Genomic DNA, 24,366 nt, shown 5'->3' on the forward strand with positions numbered 1-24,366 from the left:
CCCCACCTCTGCAATCCTGGAAGCAGGTACTGAGATGGAGTCTCTGTCAGCCAGGGTCCCTGAGCGACTCCAATGAGTAAAGCTCCCTGCCAACCCTCACTGAATTTGTCATATGAGTGAGAAACAAGCCACTAAGATTTTAGAGTTGTTACCGTAGTATAACCTGGCCAATTCTGACTAATATCTGTAGGCTATTACTTTCTTAAATGATCCACAGCAGAAACCTGAAGATGATTCTTAGTCTTAACTCCTTTTCTGTTAATGACCAACAATTTTATAAGAGCCAAGCTAAAGAGTCTAATAAAAAGCTGGTTGAGATCAAAATGTACTAGGAAAGACAATGACAAACCAGTAGGTTTGAACCACGTAAGAAGTGTAAACTGAAAGTGATCCAGCCAGGCCTCCCCAAGTCATTCTATTATAATTTTATTACTCTGAAATACTGTATATTCAAAGAATATTGGAGATTCTATCTATTGATGAAAATGCCCTTAACATAGACATTTTTTTTCTTTTTGGGTTATCTTTATCATCACAGTTACTTTATATTAAATGCAGACACTTAAATAAAAAATTGTCTAAATGACTACATATTGAAAAAAATACAACAGCAGATCTTGAAATGAATGCATGGAATTTATATATATTCAAGAAGACATCTGTATTGATACAGTCACTACACAGCTGGGCAACATGGGCACAGTGGGAAGAAGAGAAGGTCACAAGTTTATCTCTAAATAAGTTATTAAAAGCCTAACTATGGAACATCTGCCAAGCACTGCTAAAGAGAGAACAAATTAGAAAATTCAGTTCTACAAACACACAACCTAGATTGTAACTGAAAGAGTATATTAAGTGTCTATAACAATCCCTACCCACAAGACAGAGGCCTTACTGGTGCTCTGAAGAAAGTTTTCACTAAACCCAAGGGTAAAACACCAAAGCAAAACAAAAAGCAAAACACCTGAGTGGTGAGAGGTCCACTCACTGGGCTCAGATAACTAGACACTCACCTCTTTCTAGCAGAAAAGTGCTGTGCTCAAGATACAACAGTGCTGTGAACCATCACAAAGGACTAACTTAAGAGCACAGCCTTTTTAAATGCACCCTGTACACATGCTGTGAAGCACAGGAAATCATAATTAAACAACTACTTTTATAAGACTTGTTTAGGGTTGCTCTCTTATCCAGAGACTGATGTAGACTGTATTCATGAAATCGCCTTGTTTACCACTGGTGTCTGCCGTGTCTTGGGCACTAGTGCTGTGTCAGGCACTGATGTCTTTACATTTATGATTTTCTTTAATCTTGGCAACAACTATAAGGTAGGGTCTAATACCAGCCATATATTACAGATAAGGAAACTAAGGCTTAGACAGGTGTTTTACCCCAGGACATACAGTTGAACTTGAACCCAGGTCTATTGGAGGCCAAAGCAAATACTCATTATACAACACTGACTAGGTAGGCACAGTAGGACCAATCTCTCCGGCACATACTACAAAGTCTTAAAGCCAAACCCTGCATATAAATTAAGCCAGAACAGGCAAAATTCCTATTCATGTGGCTAATTACAAAGCTAAATGATCCTCTCAAAACTTCTAGTTTAAAGAAAAAAAGTCAGCACAGTAATTCTTCCTTATGTTGCTCATATTTCCTTCTTTATTAATGCCAATTTTGTAAGTCATCAAAAGAACCATCACTGCTTGACTTTTCCCAGGCTTTTGTTTGACTTTTCCCATGTTTTTTTCTAAGTAAATGAAAATATATCAGAAGTTCACCAGTATTGAAATAAAGTGCTATAGAAAAGCAAAGATTCAGAAAAAAATCCTCTTAAAGTTGAAACTCATGGAAGTTTGCAAGACTCATCAATTAGAGAGATAGAATTTGGGTCAGTGTATATAGCAATTTATTACAACACACCTGTCAGTTCTGGGGTCAGAAAGATAGAAGGCTCAAGGAACTTTTCAGTCACCTGGCATAACAAGCAAAAGACAAAGATGCTGCAAATAATTCACCAAAGAAGGAAAAAAAAAAAAAAAAGAAACTTAAATGTTAGCAATACTTGGAAGCTGAGTGAGTTCATGAAAAGCCTACTGGCCTACTTTATTCTAGAAGGAAAACACCAATGAGAGGGCAAACAAGAGCTCTACCGGTCATCAAACTGAAGTCTATACTCAAAGGCAAGAAAATGGAAAAATGTAAGGATGTTACAGGACAGACTTTACCTAGTTTTACTGAACTATGACACACAGTAGCTAATTAATAGACATCTTTTCTTAATAATTAAGATTACAAAGCAAGAAAATGTATTGTAGAGCTGCCTCAGGAAAAGGAAAAAACACTGAATGCCTTCCCTCCTTTTTCCTACCCATCAGCATCTTTATGGCAAGGGAGTATGATATGGTTTATCATGTTGGAAAAATACTCCATCTTGACATAAGTGATAATTAAGCATTTTGAGGGAAAGTCAAAGAAGTCTGTGGAAGACAAAATCTGAATTAAAATTATAACAACGGGGTGAACGAAGCCTGCAGGAAGATGTGTGAACACTGTTTGGTCCTGGTCCAATACTTTACAACAGACCTAGAGACCTACATTTACATGCCTCCAAAAAGCAATGTATGAATTAAACTTTGCTTGTTCCACTGCAGCTCTGCTTAACTTCGCCCAGAGCCCAGCCTTGCAGCAGCAGTTCACAGTGGTGCATCATGGGTCACAGAAGGGATGGGAATGGCAAATGTGCTCCACCCCAGCCAAAGCCCCTCCTCTGCCACCAACATTCTCCAGAAGCTATCAACATTTCCACACCCTACATGTACACAAAGCGCTTGGAAAAGGAGAAAGCACAGGTAACCTCTTCACTCTGACCTACATAAACATGAGAAATGTAAACATTATGCACTGCAAACATGCACTGCTAAAAATTAAAAAAAAGAAAAAAAGAAAAAGGAAAGAAAAAGAAAAAAGGGGCTGGAAGAAAGGAAGCCATGACAAGGAAAATGGAGGTGGAAGATGAGTATTTTCATAAGCCAAAATGTACAGTAAAATTTTAAAAGGACAAGGACAGTATTCTATCTCATTATATTCCATTCCAAAATTGTGTAGCTGACAATTACCAAGCACACTACAAGCCAGTTCTGGTCCCTTTCTTTTTTTGCTGGCGTATAATCTCTTAATAAAGGTTATTCCAATCAACCATTTGTCCCCAAGTTTTCATTACAATATTTATGAGGACCATATGAGGAAATACTTGATATAACCACACGGCCCATCTGGGTACTATTCACTCACAATTCAGAGACCATGCAATAATAGTGCTTAGTTCTGGGTGCTTCACTTTACAAAGGTCACATAGAAACTGGAATGCATTCAGATGCATGTGTCTAGGACAGGGAAAGGACTCAAAACTGAATCAAGTGAGAAGTTAAATGTGCTCAGCTTACAGAAGAGAGGCCTTCTAATACCTAAAGCCTCTCACACGGGAAAGGCCTACTGTTATTTTCTGTGGTCTCCAGGGAGGAGAGCAAACACCATGGATAGAACAGACAGCAAAATTTCAGCTCAATAAAAGGAAACTTTCTAACCAGCGGATCAATTCAAATACAGAATAGGCTGCAAAAGAAGATAGTCCTAGTTCATTCAGAGGGGAGATACCCACTTAGAACAGGTGCAGTGAATGGGGCTGAAGAAATGACTGAAGGTTTGGGACCAGTCATTGTTTTGAAGGACAAATGGAATTAGAGCCACTCACGGTAATTATTTAAAATGTGAGTTTAAAAAACAATACATGTTCAGAAAATAATGGAAATTCTTAGATCACTCTTAGGTCCCAATCAGAAGAGGTAAGAGCCTTGGAAATGCATTTAACACACTCCAAGTGATTCTAATGTTCACCTGTGATTGAGATCCAAACTAGGTGGCTTATGGAGATTCACCTATTACCACCTGCCTGTCCAAATACTTTCCCTATTTCAATCATTTTCTCAGTGTTGTTCCCTCTGTTAGAAAATTACACTCACTCAAGTTTCACTAACTTCTTCTCTTTGTCTACTGAAAGTCTATCCATTCTGTTTTTTTTTTTGGTATTGGGGACTGAACTTGGGTCCTTGCGCTTGTGCAGCAGGCGGCGAAACCACTGCGCTAAATCCCCGGCTCCATCCATTCTTAATATCACCTTATATGAATGACAAATGATTTCTGATTTTCTCATCATCTATGATCCCTGATTACTCTAACCTCTTTGCGACTACTTTGTACAACACTATTGGAACTTGCTCCTGCCCAATGGAGTGAATAAATACTTAGTTCTAAGTGCATTATATATCATGAATACTTTGATGTCATTTTCCATTTTGACTTCATTACCCACCATAGAAGTTGGCACACAATGTGTTACAAACATAATCTGACAAACATTTGCTGAATTCATGAATGTCATTTATGGTGGATATTTTGTGCTTATGTAAGTGTAAGTTCTTTGAAGACAGATGGTCATCTATAGTCACTGTGATTCTAGCACAGTGCTTAGATAGAATGAAAGTCCGATAAACCTTGTATCAAACTCACTGATGAGTAACTGCCATTAGTTTCCTTTCTGGTTTTCAGTCAGTAAGGCATTTTTACAAACAGTTCTCTTACACAGTGTCCATGACCACCTCTGAAAACTCTATCTATAAATCATGCCTCAAAATTGTTTTGGAAATGGCAAACATTCTGAGATTCCTCAAAGGTCATAATGATGAGGAGACACCAAGAGCAGCCACTCCATTTCATAATGATGAGAAGACACCAAGAGCAGCCACTCCATTTCTTTTCTGTGGTACAAGGATGGTGGCCACACATGACGTTAACAATAATGCCTGAGAGAGAGTGCCCAAGTGTCTGCTAAACAGGTGTGAAAAGGCCTCCCCTTATCTTAGTGCTCCCCCGCCCCCCCGTAGCCCGCAACCTATTTCATGCCTTCTTCTCACTCTATACTTACTGGATAAAATGTCTACCACTCTCTGCCCTCCACTTTTTGACCACAATTTACTTTACTACTGGCATTTGTCACCAGTTTTCTTCACTCATCCTTGGTAATTTCTATTACATCCATTCTCTTTTTCATTCCTATCTGGCAGTAACTGCTGTATATGAAACTGCAATCTGAAAAGTCAGCATTAAGTTTCTAATCATCGAAACTATGGTCTTTGAGCCATAGGTTTGCAAGAAAGTTTTAGTTCATGTTTCTAAAAAATACAGTCTATAGTTTGAGGAGAAAAGACCTAGATGTATTTAAATGTATCATTACAAAAACTACAAGTTTTTTTTTAAAGTCTCACTCATTCAGAGGCATCTATTAATGTGGAAAGGCCTTTTCCCCTTATGTTTTATTTATTTATTCATTCATTCATTCATTTTTTGAGGTTCTAGGAATAGAACTCGGGGACTCGTGCATGCTAGGCAACACTATACCACCAGCTATATTCCCAATCTTCTTTTTATTTTGTTTGAAACAGGGTCTTGGTAAGTTGCCCAGGTTGGCCTCAAACTTGTGATCCTCCTCCCTTAGCCTCCAGAGTGTCTGAGATTACAAATGTGTGTACCACATCGGCTCTTTTAAACTTTCTAATTGGAGATAGTCCCCCTCGCTCCACCCTCTGCTCTCTGTTCCCGTTCTCTATTTTATCCTATAGATAACACTGATAGCAACAATATTTCTAATAATAACTATCATTGAGCCCACTAAGCTATATATTTTATGAGTTATGGTTATTACTCATAACAACTATAGCATTACTCTCCCTATTGTCAAGTGAGGACCCCAAGCCCCCCAAAATCAAGAAACTCATTCTCTAAGGTCAGACCATTACTAAGGGATTAATCTGGGATTCCAAGTCCTGTCTATTTGGTTCCGAAGCAAATATACCATTCTATAATGCTGTCTCCTAGTAACACTAATAGCTTCAATTATTATTGCAATCACTTCCAAATTTTCAAATTGCTAAGTGTAAGAAAGCCATGTTTTAGCAAGATAAATCTAGTGGTGTGTTCAGGATGGATTGGAAGAGAATTAACTGAGGTTGGGAAGCCAATTAAAGATATAATAATTTAGGCATGAAGCCACTAGGATACTGGCAATGGAAATGGGAAAAAAACGGATATAAGAGAAATTATGAAAGATGAATCAAAAGAACTTGGCAATGGCTTACACAGCTGAAGGAAGAGAAAAGGAATCAAAGTTGATTTATATATAAGTCTGTGAGACCAAGAAACAAAAGAGGTGGCATGAGCTAAAATAGGGAAGACAACATTAATGAGGGAGGAAATGAAAACTTTCTTGTTAAAACACTGATGTGACCCATGTGTAGGAAGGTGACCACTTTAGAATACACTTATCCTTAAAATAAAAGTGAAAATGCCTTTCTGCCTTTCCATAATGTGACACAGAAGCTGATGAAAAGGACATCAATTCACATAAGAACACAGATCTCTGAATGGAGGAAATACCCTTGTGTTCCTTGTACAACCCATTTCTTTTCCCAACTGGTAAGAAATGAAATGGCTGAAAATTCTATCACCATTCAATTCAAAGGAGATAGTTAATAGGTCTCATCTGTTTAGTTGGAAAGAGTATAACAGGTCCTTCATAAGAAGACCACAGACAATCGTTTGAGTGAAAATTTATGCAAAGTAACAGATTAGTAATAGTTTTACACCAGCAGGGCTTCATGTCTCATCATTTTATACAGACTACTAATAGAGTTTAGTATTAGAATTTGAAAAGGAACAGAAAATGGAAACCTCTCCCTGCAGAATTTATTGTACTCTTTCAGCTATTATGGGATTCATTAAGGATTTCTACTCCAAGGCCTTATTCTTTGTTTTACTTTCAAAATGTGGCTCACATTTTAAAAATGGCTTTCTGGGAAACTTCCACATTTGCATGAATTCAAACAAAGCCCTGTTCTCTGTCTGCTGTCATCATTCTGTTCAGCAGTTTGTTACATATTTTATAGAGTTAGGACATATTAACAATGGACTCCAATACGGCATTTCATAAAACAACAAAATCAACAGGAAGCCTCATAACAGTAAACACTCAGGGTGCTTTTAAATATTTGGTTTCATAGTTTTTAAATGACAAGTTTTAAAAGAAATGCTATGTTGCACATGAGGAGATAGCTACAGCACCACCCTCTGATTGAGGACAGCCTGACAACTGGGTAGAGTCTGGATGAAATATGTTTTCTACCAAATGTCCTCCTGCATATCATCCCAAATAAGAGAGGGAAGATGATAGAGGGAATTAAATGCTATAGCTGTAATTACTGCTACATAAATAGATCAAGCCACTTTCTGGAAGGAGAAGACATGGGAAAGTGAGGCTCAGTGTGGGGGAGTGTTGCGGACCCAAAGGAGATCCAGTCCAGTAGTCTGTACACTTGTGTAACACGTAATATGCCATACATATGAGGTCATGCCTCACAGGACAAAACATGGTTCCCTTTTGTGGAGGAAGATAACAGAAAAATAAATGTGAGGCTGTTTTTCAAAAGGGATCAAAGGGCACAATGAATAATGACTCTGATGTACTTTCCAATGAAAATTCTTCAAGCAAGTAGGTTTGGGTTTCCAGTAATTAACCTAACACTCACACAATGAATTGCTACAAAATATAATAAAGTTAAAGCACAAAACATTGTCTGATAAATATCCTCTGGTGGACAGAGCTGTTTTATTAGAGATGAGCCCAAAGTATTACAAAATAGAAGAAACATTTTATTCTAAATCTTACTGGTCTAATTGTATTTAAGGTTAGAGTTTAAAGTTCATATATAGACCCAGAGGCACTGGTGCAAACCTATAATCCCAGCCACTCAGGAAGCTGAGGCAGGAGGACCACAAGTTCAAGACCAGCCTGGGCAACTTAGCAAGACCCTTTCTCAAAACAAAAAATAAAAAAGGCTACTGATGTAGCTCAGTGGGAGAGTGCCCCTGCGTTTAACACTCAATCTCAAAAAGAAAAAAAGATAAAACAGTTTGTATATCTAATGTTGTATTACAAAGCACAGAAAACCATCTCTTTTTAAGAAAAATTCAAGTTTAAAATCTTTCCATAGTAGTTTTTTAAAAAACATCAGGATGGGCCAGGGATTTAGCTCAGTGGTTTCGCCACCTGCTGTGCAAGTGCAAGGACCCAAGTTCGATCCCCGGTACCAAAAAAAAAATCAGGAACTGGGACCAAGGATTTAGCTCAGTGGTTCTGCTGCCTGCCTCGCAAGCAGAAGGTCCCGAGTTTGATCCCCGGTACCACCCCCCCCCCCAAAAAAACAAGAAAAAACATCAGGTACTGCCCAGGTGTGGTGGTATACACCTGTAATCCTAGCATGTGGGTGGCTGAGGCAGGAGGATGGATAGCTGCAAGTTCCAGGCCAGCCTCAATTACACTGCAAGACCCTGTCTCAAAATGTTTTAAAAAGCATCAAATACTGGAAATAATAATGCAAATTTGTAAAAAATGAAATCTCACTTGTCTAGAAATAAGCTAATTTTTTAAAATGAGATTTTCAATACAGCAATATTAGCTTAAAGAATGTTACTGCCAACAAATGCCTCAAGAGAAACCAACATTTCCTATAACTAGACACCTCTTTTCTAGAAAGAATAAAAACTGAATTTGTTGGCCTGGGAGCAAAAGAACCATCAAGGAAAAAAAAAAAAAATCAAGGTTTACCCAATACTTAGGAGAACCCTGCCCATGATCCTTTTCTTTCATCTTATGTTGAAACTTACGGACAGCAACATTTACCCTTTGGTGTAATGTTCTATGAATTTTTAAAAGGTGCATACTGATATACCAGTCACAACAACAAACACAAAATAGAGCCATCACCCCAACATATGACCTTGAGTTGCCTTTTTGTAGTGAAATTCTCACCTTCTCTCTATCCTTGGCAGACACTAATTGGGCTTTCACTGCTACAGTTTTGCTTTTTACAGAATAACATATTAATGAAATGATACAGTGTGTAACATTGGAATTTTGCTTCTTTAACTTAGTATGAAGCATCTGAGAGTCATCCATGCTGCTGTGTCCATCAGTAGCTCATTTTTTATTGCTGAGTAGTATCACATATAGGGGTGCCATCCATCCATACTTGTTTCTCTACCAACTCAAGGAATACTTGGGCTATAACTAGTTCTTACCAACTATTAATAATATTGCTATAAACATTCTTATTCAGGTTTTTGTACCAACGTAAGTTTGTATCTATCTAAAGAACAGAATAGCTGGGGCACATATAAGTATGTGTACTTCATAAGAAGGTGTCAATTCTTCTCTGAGGTGGCTGCACTATTTGACATCCCCACCAGTAGTGTATGAGAATTCCAGATGGTCCCTGTTTTTGTCAGGACTTGGTAATATAGGTTCTTTTTTTTTCTGGTACCGGGGATCAAACTGGGGTCCTTGCACTTCCGCAGCAGGAGGCAAAACCACTGAGCTAAATCCCCGGCCCCAATATAGGTTCTTTTTAAAAGCCATGGTGATAGGTTTGTGGCAGTGTATTATTTGTGGCTTTTCTTATGGTTTAATTTGCATTTCTCTAATAACTGATGGTGCTGGACATCTTTTCACATGTTTAGTTACCATCTGGTTACCGTCTTTGATGAAGTACCTGTTCAAATCTTTGACCTTTAAATTGTATCTGTTTACTAAGTTTTGAGAGTTCTTTATATATTTTGAATATAAATCCTGAGATAAATGTCTTCCCCTTGCAGTCTTTTTGGTTTTTTACATATCTTCTCAAATATCAGCTATTTTTAAAATCACTATCCAGCTAAAACTTTACCCACAGCTTTTCATAACGTGTAAAGGACATAAACATAGTGGCATGATAAAGATGAAGTTGTTAGGGAAGATCATCTAAGAAGGTGCTATTTAAACTGAATCACAGCAATCAGAAGCCAGAGAGAAGAATATCCAGGTAGAGAGAAAAGAGCAAAGCAAAAACCCTGAGATGGAAAAAGTTTGGAAAGTTCAAGCCAGACAACATAGGCCATCATGGGTAGACCCCAGTAAAGGACGCAGAATGAGGTCTGAGATGAGGATGAAGAAGTAGAGGCAGAAACCAAGGGAGTTTGAAAGTGAGATACCATTAAAGTAAAAGTTTTAAGCAAAGAGATCTCCATTTGTTTGGTTACTATATGAAGAATTAACTGGAGAGCCAAGCAAGAAGACCAGTTAGAAGGCCACTATAACCCAGGTGAGAAATACCTTGGTATCAACTGGAGTGGTGGTGATGGAGGTGGGTTGTAGTAGATGGATTCAAAAAAGTACTAAGCCAGCAGGACTCACTGATGGACTGAAACACAGACAGTAAGAACAATGGAAGGATCAATGGAAGGCTTGGGATCCAATAATAGGTGAATAATGACATTTAGTGTAATGGAGAACTGACCGGAGGAGTAAAAATTCAAGACTTCAGGGCCGGGATTTAGCTCAGTGGTTCTGCTGCCTGCCTTGCAGGCGCAAGGTCCCGAGTTCGATCCCCAGTACAAAAAAAAAAAAAAAAATTTCAAGATTTCCATTTGGAGGGCTGGGGATTTAGCTCAGCGGTTACGGCACCTGCCTTGCAAGTGCAAGGTCCCGAGTTCGATCCCTGGTACCAAAAAAAAAAAAAAAAAAAAAAAAAATTTTCATTTGGAACACGTTAAATTTGAAATGCCTAACAGATATCCCAGTAGAGATTTTAAATCAATGGCTGGAACATAAAAGAGTCCTAGACCAGAGAGATAAATCTGAGAGCTGGAAGCATATATACGTGTAAGAAAGGAGACCACAGATAGAGAAATCTGGGAGTTCAGGATTGGGCTCTTCAGCACTCTATTATACTGAAATGTAATTTGACATGCTCTCCTCAGCCTGGCCTGTAAATTCTTCAAAGTGCACAGATCATGTTTTTTTCATGTCATATCTGTATCTAACAAATCTTCCTGTCTGATGCTTAAGTGCTTAATCAGTGTTATTAAGCTAGGTATACATGGACTGGTAAAGATGAGAGATCCTAAGAAGACTGTAGTCCCAGAGTGGACACTGTAAGTGCCAGATTTTGCAAGGTCTGTTAGAGGCAACTAGTATTTCAAGCAAAAAAGGGCCACTCAAAGGAGATTATTAAAATATTTGCAAGTAAAAAAAAAACTTTTCACCTACAACAAGTCGGAGGATTCTCTTCTCTACTAATTTTCATTTCCTACCTGCAAAATGAGTTCTTTCCTTTTACAAGGTAAGAGGTCAGCTGACATTGCTAAATTGAGACTATCTTTGGCTCTGATAACCCAAGTACAAATAGCCCCTCCCAACTCATGTCCTTAAGAATGAAAATGACCCAAGAGTCACTGGGACTGCTACCTGAGATTCCTTTCATATTTGATTGGTTTCACCAAAAGACTTAGGAAAGAGAGTGAAGTCCAGGTGTGCCCGACCCACAGGCCAGCTAGTAATGCAGCCCCACAAGATCTTAAACTTTTAGTATTATGTGATTTTTAGCAGTATTTTTCATGACTCAGCTGCACAGTGCTTGACTATAAACTTGGTGGGCAGAATGCAACTCTGTAGTTGAGAGCAGAGTGTAGTGCTAACTCTGCCTCCTGAGTCCACTTTATGTTTCTTTTCTTAAAATGTTACAATAAAAGCCAGGGACATAGCTCAGCGGTGCCTGTGCCTGCCTGGCAAGCACAAGGTCCTGAGTTTGATCCTGGGTACCGGGGAAAAATAAAGTTATAATAAAAATACTTTGAAAAGGAAGTTTTGTTACTTATATACATTAACTATATTATATATTTTATATGCTGGCCAAGATAATTCCTCTTCACTCACTGTGCTCCAGGCAGCCAAAAGGTTACACATCCCTGTGGTCTAAACAAAAGCTCAAGATAATTCTATCAAGATATAAGATTCTCCTTCTCAATGGCTTAGCTTGACTACAAGAAAAATTAATACAACTCAGAAAAAACAGGGATCGCGAGACCCCCTAACAGGACAAATTTCTGTCTAAAATACCTAAAATCATTCTAGTAGTTTTCAAAACATATTTTAGTTCATTGTAGCAACATATTTCTATGCAAACACATACAAAATCTCACTTTGAGATCAGAAGCAAGGTTATTTTCATTATTTAGAAAATGGAAATTGGCTATTTACCATTTATATGCATAATGGTAAACTAAAGATATACTGATTTCCTTTCTCCTCTATTTATTAACAAATAAGAATATACAAAAAATATAAGTGTGACATAAAAAGGCAACTTTTATAAACATCTTTACCAGTTGAATAATTATATGACAATAAATTTTCTACTAAGGGTCATATTTCAAAAATACCAAGCAAAGTGAAGTTCATGCTGCATAAAAATCTGACCATCCCTCTATATCAAAGATGTTTATTTATCACTGCATATCCACAAGCTCCTCCCAATCCTCCAGTGAGCTTGCAGTTTGGTGGGGCCATGTTACTGGTTCTGGTCAGTGGGCCGTGACTAAAGAAACATGTCGCTTTTATGCTGAAGAATTTAAAGGACAGTGCACCCCTGTGACATGTTCCAGATGGCACAGCTAGCTATAAGATGGTGAAGCCTTCATCAGCCAAGGTCCCTGAGAGACCATGTGGAATGGAACTCCTGAGGTATGGTAGATGTGTAGTGTCAGTAAGAAATACTTCTGATATGCTGTTACTGAAATTTTATTTTTGTTATTACAACATAGCTTAGTCTATCCTTATACCTTCAAGGCTGAAAATCATGTTCATACTAATGGGTAATCTGAAGGAGATAAGTTAAAAGACTAATTTTGACCAAAGAAGCCATTCACACTGTACATTTAATTTGCAAGTATAACTACTCCAAAGACTAATTCTTTTAAAATAGAGATCAATATGTAGTCGTTGATTTTAAAGAGTCATTTTATTTCTTATTGTTATTTTCAAAATTGATTAGTTAATGGTGGTTTCAACATTACATAAAGACTTTTAACTCTGTGTTGTTTCATTTGTTTTGCCATCTTTAGGGAATCATCTCAAACTAGCTTATGATATAAATATTAACTACCAAATCAGCTGATGTAGATATCAACTATCAAAACAGTGTAACAGAATGTGGAGTCAGTGCTAATATAACTTTCTCAGACAAATAATATATGTGCTTATACATTAACCCATAAGTTAACAGATGTCTCCACTACAACAGTGAACTAAGCAAGGATCTGCATCTAAATCTTATAGAGTGAGAAAACATGAACAATCTTATTTCCACAGTACTTTCTCAGTGTATTCAAGGTTTGCGCTTTCTTCCTTTCTTACTTAGCAATATCACAGCAATCATCAAACAGTTGGATCTGAGAGTTGATAAAACCAGTCCACCCCTTATGACTACCCAGGACGCTGACAACACACTGCTATTTGTTTTTTGGTTGGTAACATTAGTCTGAATATCATTATGCATGCTGCAGTTGCATATTTATTTTCCCTTCCAAGAGATAAGGGAAAAGAATTTACTAGTGCAATGTAAGAACAATAGGGCACTCTAAACTAACAGCTGGTGAATGTATAATAAACAAAAAGAAATGTTTCTTCATATACCATATAGACACTCAACCAACTTGTAGAATTTGTTACTAATCATTTCACAGTCAGGGATTTTTTTAAAGCCAGATAATTTAATGCTGTAATTGATGAAATATTTAATTTCTATCACTTAACTATGAAAATAAATTTTGTGCCTCAGGAAATCACCTTCATCGTCCTCACTAGTCCTTTTACACTGTGTTCAACCTTGTGGGGCAAAGGGAATGACAAAGTTTTACAGCTACAGACCTCAAAGTCTCCATTGTGACTACCTCAGCAAGTTAGAACCACCCTCAATGCTAAAAATCTCTTCTAGATTGATTAAAATTCTGAGCTTCATAATTCCATTCCCTTCTTAAAGAAGGTGGAGTTTTTGTTTTAAACAGCTTTCATGACAATTTTGGACAAATTCATCACTATATCTGAGATAGTACCATATCCATCACACCACCAAAAGTCTTCTAGGGCCCTTTTGCAACATTTTGCTCTCATCTTCTTACCCTCAACCTGCTTCCAATCCATAGTGCTTTCTGACACTATGGATTACTTTGAGATTTCTTAAACTGTACATAAATGAAACATACAGGATATATTATTTGTTTGGCTTATTTCATGCAATATAATTATTCTGAGGTTCAGTCATGTTGTTGTACGTATCAACAGTTAATTATTCTTGTTGCTGAATAGCACCTGTTGAATATCCCTTACCTGAAGTGCTTAGGATTGGAAGAGTTTCAAATTTGAGGATTTAAAAAAAAAATCTGAATAGAGTTTACTGGTTAAACATCTTTAATACAAAATACAAAATGCTCCAAAGTTGCAACTTTTTGAACATTATGCCAGTGCTCAGGAAGTTTCAGATTTCAAGTTTTGGGGTTTCAAGTAAAGGACATACAATCCGTCCTCTGCTGTGTGTAATACAACTTTTTTCCCCCTTCATCTGTTGATGGACATTTGTGTGCTTTTCAGTTTGGGGTATTAAACATGCAATTGTCGGGGCGGACACAGCACATGCCTGTAATCCCAATACTTAAAGAGGTTGAGGCAAGAGAGCCCTGATTGTGAAGCCATCCTAGGCTACATAGTAAGTGCAAGACCAGCATAAGACTGTGTCTCAAAAAACCAAAACCAAAGCAGGAGGACTGCAACTTCTAGCCCAGCTTGGGCTACTTAGCAATTGAGGATTAAAACTGTAACTGGGGATACTGCTCAGCGTGAAGGCCTTGGGTTCAATTCCCAGTATGTTTGAAAAAAAAAAAGTTATTATGAGCATTTGCATGTAAGTCTTCCTATGGATATGTTTTCATTTTCTTGAGTAAATAAATGAATACCTAAGAACAGAATAGCTGAATCATGTACATGCATGTTTAATTTTTAAGGTAAAGGCCAAATTATTCTTCAATATGGTTATACATTTGACATTCTCACCAGCAGAATAGCAAGAGCATGAGAGTTACAGTTCTTTTACATCCTGCCTGACACTAGGTTGATCAATTTTTCTAATTTTAATTAATCTAATAAGTAGTGTTATTTTGGTTTTAATTTGCATTTCTCCAATGAGTAACAATGTCAAGTATCTTTTCACATGTTTATCTGTCATTTATGAATCCTTTTTGGTAAAGTTTCTGGTCAAACCTCATGCCATTTCCCTCTGAGGGAGGTTGTTGTTTTGGTTTTTTGGATTTTTAAAACTGAGTTATAAGCAATCTATACATATTCTAAATACAAGTTCTTTATCAGATATATGATTTGTACATATCTCCCCCAGTTTTTGACTTACCTCTTCATTCTTTAAAAATGTCTTTAGAGGAGCCAAAGATTTTACATTTGATGAAGCCCACTTTACATTTTTTCTTTTATGACTCATGCTTTTGGTGTTATGTCTTTAAAAAACTGCCTATGCCAAGGTCACAAAGGTTTGCTCTTGTGTTTTATCTTTTCCTATAGAAGTTTTATAATTTTAGATTTTTACATTTATATCAGTGGTCCATTTTGAGTTAATTTTTATCTATGGAAAAAGGTGGGGATTAGAGCTCATTTTTATACATGGATATTCATTTATTGAAAAAAACCTTTCCATTTTTATCTGAACTGTCTCTGCACTTCTCCTGACAATCAACTATCATAACTGTACGGGTCTACCTCTAGTCTCTATTCTGTTCCATTACCTTTTACATCAATACTATATCATTTTGATTAAAGTAGCTTTATAATAAATCTTAAAGTATGATAATGTTAGACCTCTAATTTTGTTCTTTTTCAAAGTTGTTTTGACTAATCTAGCTTCTTTGCATTTGCATATGAATTTTAGAATCAGCTTGTCCTTTTCTTCAAAAGTGCCTGCTGGGATTTTAATTGGGATTATGTTGAATCTACAGATAAATTTGGGGAGAACATTCTAACAATAAACACAGTATATCAACTCTTCATTTATTTAAGTCTTTAATTTCAACATTTTTTTTGTAGTTTTCAGTTTCCTGCACATACTTTGTTCTTTTTCTTACATAAGAATTTCAAAGTTTTTACACTGTCATAAACAGTATTTTTAAAATTTTAATTGCTGACTGTGGATAGTTTATAGAAATCCAATTGATTTTTGTACAATGATTTGCATTCTGCAACCCTGCTAAATTCACTTATTAGTTTTAGAAGCTTTTTATGTAGATTTCATTCGATTTCTCCATAGGCAATAATTATGTCTGAGAATTTAAGTTTCCTCTCTTCCTTTCCAATTTGGATGCCTTTTATTTTTCTTCCTTGCCTTACTGCACTAGCTGGAACTTCCAGCACAATGCTAAATGGAGGTTATGAGGATGGATAATCTTGATATATTTCTGATGTTAGAGGGAAAGTACTTAGTCTTTTGTCATTAAGTTAGCCCTTGATTTTTTTAAATAGATGTCCCTTATCCCTGTTTCAGGAAGTTTTCTTCTATTTCTTTTTTGTTAATATTAACTACTGGGAATGAGTGTTAGATTTCATAAAAGTATTTTTCTGCCTCTACTAAGATGACCACATAACTGTTAGTGTATGTCATGGGCTGAATTGTGAACACGACCACCACCTTCACAGTCCTAGACCCTGGTATCTCACCAGATGACTGCTTTTGCAGATACAGTAGAGTAAAAGAAATAATTACATTAAAATGGGCTTAGTAGTAAGGTTAGCCCTAACCCGTGTCCTGTGAGAAGAGGTAATTAGTGCACAGCTAATCAGCCACAAAGAAAAAACAGAAGTCAAGCGAAGAGGCCTAAGAAGAAATCAAAGTTGCCAACACCTTGATCTTGGAATTCCAGCCTCTGAAATTGTGAGAAAATAAACTCCTGTTATTTAGCCACCTACTCTACGGTATTTTGTTACAGCAGTCCCAGAAATCTAATACAATTTGTTAATACAGTAAGTTACACTGACCTTTCAATTTTCAACCAGCCTTGCATTCTAGCAAAAAACCCTGATTATGACACATTGTCCCTTTTTTTAGTACCAGGGATTGATCTCAAGACCTTGTGCTTGCCAGGGATGTGTGGCACCACTGAGCTACATCCCCGTCCCAATATATTGTCTTTTTGATGGATTACTGGATTCAATTTGCTAAAATTTTGTTCATCTGTGTTCCATGAAGGATATTAGTCTATAATTTTCTTTTTGCATAATATCATTTTCTAGTTTTGGTATTGAGGTCATGCCGGCCTCAGAGTATGAATTCGGAAATACTGTTCCCTATCCGATTTTTCTAGAAGAGTTTGTGTAGAACTGGTGTCTTTTCTTTCTTACATACTTAATGGGGTGTTTACCAGTAAAGCCATCTTGATCTGGTGTTTCTCTGTGGAATGGCTTTTAAGTTTCGATTCAATTCATTCATTTATTCATTCATTCATATTTTCTCTCTCTCTCTCTCTCGTTACTTTTTTTTTTTTTTTTGGTACTGGGGATCGAACTCAGGTCCTTGCGCTGCAAGGCAAGTGCTGGAACCACTGAGCTAAATCCCCAGCCCTCTCATTACTTATTTCTTCCTAAGTGACTTAGACTTCACCTTCTCAATAAATTTGTCCGTTAGAACTAAGCTGTCTTTCATAAAGTTGTTCATAATATTCCTTATTACTCATAATATCTATAGAGTCAGTAATGATGTGACATTCTTAAAAGTTTGTTTGAGTAATAGCTAAAGCTTGGAAACAGCCCAAGTGCCCATCAACTGGAAACTGGAGAAAGAAGATGTGGATTTTTATAAAATGGAGTACTACTCAGCCATAAAGAACGAGAAACTACAGACATTTATAGCTAAATGGATGCATATTGAGGCCATACTCTTAAGTGAAATAAATAGGACACACATGTAAATAGCGAATAGTTTCTCTAGTATGAGAAACTGAAAGTGTAAATAAGGATTAAAAGGATTCAAACAAGTAATTGATAATTTCAAATAGGAAGAAAAGGTCCAAAGGTGCAGGGGTGGTGGGAGGGGAAGGGGAAAGGAAAGGAGGGAAAGGAAAAATTATGAGAAAAGAAAAAAAAATGGAAACAAAGTCTATGTAAATAAGGAAGGGTGGAGGGGGTGAAGGCTGCACAGGTAATGGGGAAAAAAATAAAAACCAAGATACATCATATACAGGTACAAGCACCCAATGACAAATATAAATGTATTGTATACCTAAAATGTAGCAATAAAAGAATTTAAGGGGGAAAAAAAAGTTTGATTGAAACTTTCAGCTCTCCACTTCCTTTTCTTAAAGGAGTTAAAGTGGTTTTTTTGTTTTTAGTGGTTTTCATGGTCTTGAACTAAAACTTCAAAATATTTCCTTATAGATACAATTCAGTTACCAAAAATCATTAAAATAGTTTGAATATATACTTTATAAATGGCTTAATATTTTAAAACATAAAAATCAAGGTAGGAAAGGCAAAGGTAGAAGGGTATGGTAATGCTAACACCCAAAGAATGTAATGATCACTCCAAATGAACAGGGCTAGAAATAAACACCTCGTCCCCATTTTAATTATGGCATTTTTCAATTACATTTTTAAGACAATTAGAAAATATGGAATATTCTTATGCCAGGAGGAGCTATATTATTTATAAATTAAAAACACAAAATTTCAAGGGCAATATCAATGCATAACCAAACATACAGAAGCCACTAAACTTCAACATATCCAAATGTGCTAATGAGAGAACACTGAAATTCAAACAAAACGCAAACGACAGCTTTTCCTATTTGTGGTCCCAAAGTAAAACAACCAAACACAAACCAGAATTACAGAATTAGCAGTTATTCAGATAGTTTCCCTAAGCCACAGAGATTGCTATAGAAAAGGGTCTCATCCAAATTTTTTTTGTGTCCTTTTTAGCTTTGGTTTCCAGAAGTCATCAGACCTGTCTTCCTCTCCCAATAGAGAGGATGCCCATTGTTTTCACATGAACAAATATAAATCTATGTGTTTCTAAATTATGCTCTGTTAGCATCTCTGTATACAAATACATCAGTAATAAATGCAATGTAAAAATCACAGAAATTATCTCAACCCACATTAGGCTGCAATATCAACTCATATATTAATTAAGAATTCTAAGGATAGTTTAACTCAGGCCACAAGAAATTAGTTATAAGAAGCTGCAATTTCTTGCATCTATGTTCATAGCTTTGACTTGTGAAAAGGTCAGCTGAAAACCTAACCTACCCCATGCAGCACCACTCCACATTTTCACCTGTGCCCTGGACAAAGCCAATTTACTATCTTGCTGGTACTTCAGCTTCTACATGTCCAAGAGACTCATCATTTCATCAAAAACTCTTTTTTCCTCTCTGCTCTTGACTTCTCTATTTCTATTCTGGCTCCACAATTGTTCTAAATTGCCCAAGCTTAAAAAATTGATCATCTTTGACTTCCACGTCTTTACTCTTTCCATCCTTCTCCACTTAATCATAATTGACAAGTCTGTAGATTCTACTCCAAGATGCCTTTCAAATCTGACGTTTCCTTTATATTTCCAAGTCGAGGCCCAGCGTGTGTGTGTGTGTGTGTGTGTGTTTCCTCTTTAAATAGCTGCATTATGTTATTTTTAAAGAAGACCTCCCTTAGTTTGCTACAGTTAATTGCCGGCTGGCTTTCTGACTCCTGATTTTTCTGTATCCTCTACCCCTTCTTCCAATCTATTTTATTTATGGCTTTCCAGAATATCTTTCTAAGGCACAGTCCTGGCTGGCTAATTTCCTAGTTTTCAAGCCTTACGATCAACTGTCATTTAAATTCAACCCTCATTTGCTTAGCTCATTCAAAGCTCTGTAGTCTGACCTTAACCTATATATCAACCCTATTTTCTACAATCCCTCTACATATACCTTATATTTCAGCCAAACAAAAGCACTTGCCATTTCCTAAATATGTTCTTTCCCATCCCATGTAATTTCTGCCAGAAATACATCTCTTTGTCCAGTCTAAAAATCTTGGGTATCTTTCCAAACCTTGCACAAATATATTTTTGGAAGCCTTCCCTGATCATTCCTGAAAATACAAGCTTCCTTGCTCTAGATTCCTAAAGTATTCTGTACTTCTATTTCCATGAATACACATTACTATATTGAGTTATTTTGCCTCTATCAAATTGTAAGCCTCTTGAGGGCAGAAATCATGTTATATCCTCTTCTATCACTCTCAAGGTTCCCTAGGATAATATTTTAAAATTCAACCCAAGGAAGACTGAACCTTCTACTACATAGTAAATCACTGTGGGCTCAGAAAAGATACTCAAACATTTAGTCAATGAGTCAATGAGCAGATATCACAACCGTGGCATATAAAACTCTTTTTAAAAAAATTCTTTCATTAGTACATTTTAGGTATACAATACATTTACATTTATCATTGGGTGTTTGTACCTGTACCTGATGTATCTTAGTTCTTATTTTTCCCATTACCTGTGCTCCCTTCACCCACTGCACCCTTCCCTATTTACATAGATTTCGTTTTCAGTTTTTTTCCTTTTCTCATAATTTTGCCTTTCCCTTCTTCCCTTTCCCCTTCCCCTCCCACCACCCCTACACCTTTGGACCTTTTCCTATTTCAAACTATCAATTATTCATTTTAATCATTTTAATCCTTATTTACACTTTCAGTTTCTCATACTAGAGAAACTATTCGGTATTTACACGTGTCCTATTTATTTCACTTAAGAGTATGGCCTCAATATGCATCCATTTAGCTATAAATGACTCTAGTTTCTCATTCTTTATGGCTGAGTAGTACTCCATTTTATAAAAAATACCACATCTTCTTTCTCCAGTTTCCAGTTAATGGGTACTTGGGCTGTTTCCAAGCTTTAGCTATTACAAACTGTGCCGCTATAAACATAGGTGCACATATATCGCTGTGGTAAGATTCTTTTAATTCTTTGAGGAAGATATCCAGCAGGGGAATAGCTGGGTCAAATGGGATCTCCAGCCCTAGTTCTTTGAGGTATCTCCATACGGATTTCCACAGTGGTTGCACCGGTCTGCACTCCCACCAACAATGGAGAAGGGTTCCTTTTTCCCCACACCCCAGCCAGCATTTGTTATTGGTTGATTTTTTGATAGCTGCCATTCTTTCTGGAGTGAGGTGGGATCTCAGTGTTGTTTTTGTTTGCATCTCTCAAATGACCAGTGATGTTGAACATTTTTTCATATATTTATTTGCTGCTTTTACTTCTTTGTGTGAGAAATGTCTGTTCATTTCAGATGCCCATTTTTGAATTGGGTCTTTGAATTTGGGGGGGGGGGTCTGATTATTTTCAATTCTTTATATATTCTCTATAATAGAAGGGCCAGGGATTTAGCTCAGTGGTTTTGCTGCCTGCTGCACAAGTGCAAGGACCCGAGTTTGATCCCCAGTACCAAAAGAAAAACAAAAAACAACACATTACATTGAACCTTTGTCTGAGGTACAGCTGCTAAAAATTTTTCCCACATTGTAGGTTGTCTCTTAGCTCTGTTGGTGGTTTCTCTTGCAGTGCAGGAGCTTATTAATAAGATGAGATCCCAGTTGTTGATTCTTTGTGCTAGATCCCATGCTACTGAGGTTTTGTTCATAAAGCCTTTTCCTAGGCCAATGTCTTCAAGAGTTCTACCTAACTTATCTTCCAGCAAGTTTAGCGTTTCTGTCTTAATATTTAGATCTTTAATCCACTTTGATCTTAGTTTAGTGCATGGTGACAGGTATGGGTCTAGTTTTAATCTTTGGCAGGCTGAAATTCAGTTTTTCCAACACCATTTATTAAATGGGCTATCTTTCCTCCAATGAGGGTGGTTGGCTCCTTTGTGAAAGATGAGGTGCCTGAGTATGTCTGGAACGCTTTCTGCATCTTCTAATCTATTCCACTGATCCTCAGGTCTGTTTCTTTACCAGTACCACATTGTTTTTATCACAGTAGCTTTGGAGTATAGTTTCAAGTTGGGCATTGTGATACCCCCAGCCATGTCTCTGTTGCCTAGAATTGCTTTTGCTACTCTAGGTTTCTTCTGATTCCAAATGAATCTTTGGATTGTTTTCTCTAGTTCTGTGAAGTATATTGTTGGAATTTCAATCAGCATTGCATTAAATCTATATAGTAGATTTCACTATATTGGTTCTTCCTACCCTTGAGCAAGGGATGTCTTTCCATTTTCTTATATCCTCCTCAATCTCCTTTTTCAGAGTGTTGTAGTTTTCAGTGTAGAGGTCTTTTGCTTCCTTTTATTTATTTTTGGTACCGGGGCTCGAACTCGGGTCCTTGCACTTGTGCAGTAGGTGGCGAAAACACTGAACTAAATCCCCAGCCCCTTTTGCTTCCTTTTAAAGCTCTCTTAATAAGAACATCTACAAGTAGAAATATAATTTCTATAATCCTGAGTAAAAGGTACTTGACTGCTTCTTTCTCTGAGCAAAGCTTCTTTGAGCCTCAGTTCCCATCCAAAATATGCAACTTTGGCTATGCAGGGAAAATCTCAACAGGATGGATTTGGGACTCAGAAGAGTATCAAAGCAAGAACGCAAGCAAACGATAAATTAATTCCATTTCTTCATAAAGAAATAAAATATCAACTTGACAGGTCTACTATTTTGTTTGCATGTCTGTAAAAATCTAAACATGCATTTAAGAAGAAAAACAAAGCCTATTCAGAATTGTGTGAATGGCCAACAAGTAAATACTATGAATGAGGCAAAAACAGTGATGGCCTGGCTTACCATAGGCCACTGACTTTCAACAGGGCTTCCTCATCTCCAAATGCTCTCTAAGACCTACCTGCTTATCCATGTATCCTACGCAATATGAAAAAGGGAGGTCAGGTTAAGATAGCTTCCTTATCTCTCTCTTTTTTTTTTTTTGGTACCAGGGATCGAACTCAGGACCTTGCACTTGAGGGGCAGACTTGGTGCTACTGAGCTTAAATCCCTGGCCCGCTTCCTCATCTCTTAAGAGAGACTTTGTGAGAGGACCACTGCACAGGCAGCATCATCATTTTATCTGAATTATTTCAGTTTGGATTGTAATAATGATCACTCAGTTCTCACCTTGAAATAGTTCACTTCGATTCCATAGCCACATCACCACCCACATAATAAACTCTCACAGTCACCTTCATTCATTCACTACATGCCATCTACTCTTTCAGCCCTGAGATACTTTGAAGTCATACAAAGTATTTTAGTATTTAACACAAAATTATCTGCTACATATGAACTCAGTTACAATTTTATTTTTGGTAAGAAATATTATAAAATATTGCCTCCTGAAATAAAAGACATCAATGAAATATTGTGTTGACCAAACTGTTTTACCAAACAGTTTCCAAAGAGAAAGAAAAGAGAGAGGGAAAATTTATTGAGTAGTAAATTTCAATTCCTTATTAAAGGCATAAATATGTTGTGTTGCTAGCAATCTTTAAAGCCTCTGCAGTCTGTATGCTTTGTGGTTATTAAATGGGCTTTGTTCTCCTTCCTATAAGAACAGAAAAAATAACCAGAAGAGAGAAAATAATAGAGAATGTAGCCATGAAATGCAGTTCAATTTTCACATTTATCACCCTGCCCAGTTGCAAGCCTGTGCACCTGACCAAACTTACATGGACAGTAATCCTGATTCAGGTCACAGAATTTCCACACAACCAAAGGATGTTTTAGTCTTAGAAATGGGAGCATAGGTTGAAGATGGGGTGGGTTACAGCTCACAGAGTTCCACACAATGCCCTGTGTGCAATATAATTGTTGACTGGGGAGTGTTGGTTTTACTGCTAAAAAAAAAAAGACCCTTTTGGAAAATTTTTATTACTCAGATTCCATCCCATTTGACCTAATGACCTAGTGGTTAGCTTTTAGAAAATATTTTATCATCTTAATGTGAATCACTGTGAAGTTTCTAAGCAAAACCACACCAACAGCAGAGCTGGTAGAGCAGGTGCCTATGGAGAGAGCTGGGCAATGGCCGCACGATGAGCCAGTTAAAGGCCTGACAGGCAGTGCACTGCTCTTGAAGCAACCTCACACTTGGTGGAGGGAACAATGGGAGCCCTCTTGCTTCAGTCCAACAGGCCAAGCAAATGCCAGTCCAGATCAACTGCAAAGTGCCATCTCAAAGGCCTGAAGAATCACATTTAATTACATGACTCGTTGCTTCTTTAACATGTATTGAATGAAGTAGTAAATTAGAATGGGAGACATTTTCCAAGATTCATTTGTGACATTAAAGTTCTTTGGGAGTTGTTTGTAAAATCATCACAGATGATGGCTTCTGGATCTCTGGGGAT

The 24,366-nt window shown here is 37.0% G+C and overlaps 1 protein-coding gene across 4 annotated transcripts in view; it reads right to left on the reverse strand.

The window, feature by feature from the left end:
• The window catches only part of Btbd9 (BTB domain containing 9), a 438,873-nt gene that overhangs the window by 250,042 nt on the left and 164,465 nt on the right, over positions 1-24,366 (reverse strand). The gene's annotated exons all lie outside the window — the stretch shown is intronic.

The sequence above is a fragment of the Heterocephalus glaber genome, unplaced genomic scaffold (assembly GCF_053883595.1).
Source record: "Heterocephalus glaber isolate CG9 unplaced genomic scaffold, H.glaber_assembly_v1.0 deba00001497, whole genome shotgun sequence".
Lineage (NCBI taxonomy): Eukaryota > Metazoa > Chordata > Mammalia > Rodentia > Bathyergidae > Heterocephalus > Heterocephalus glaber.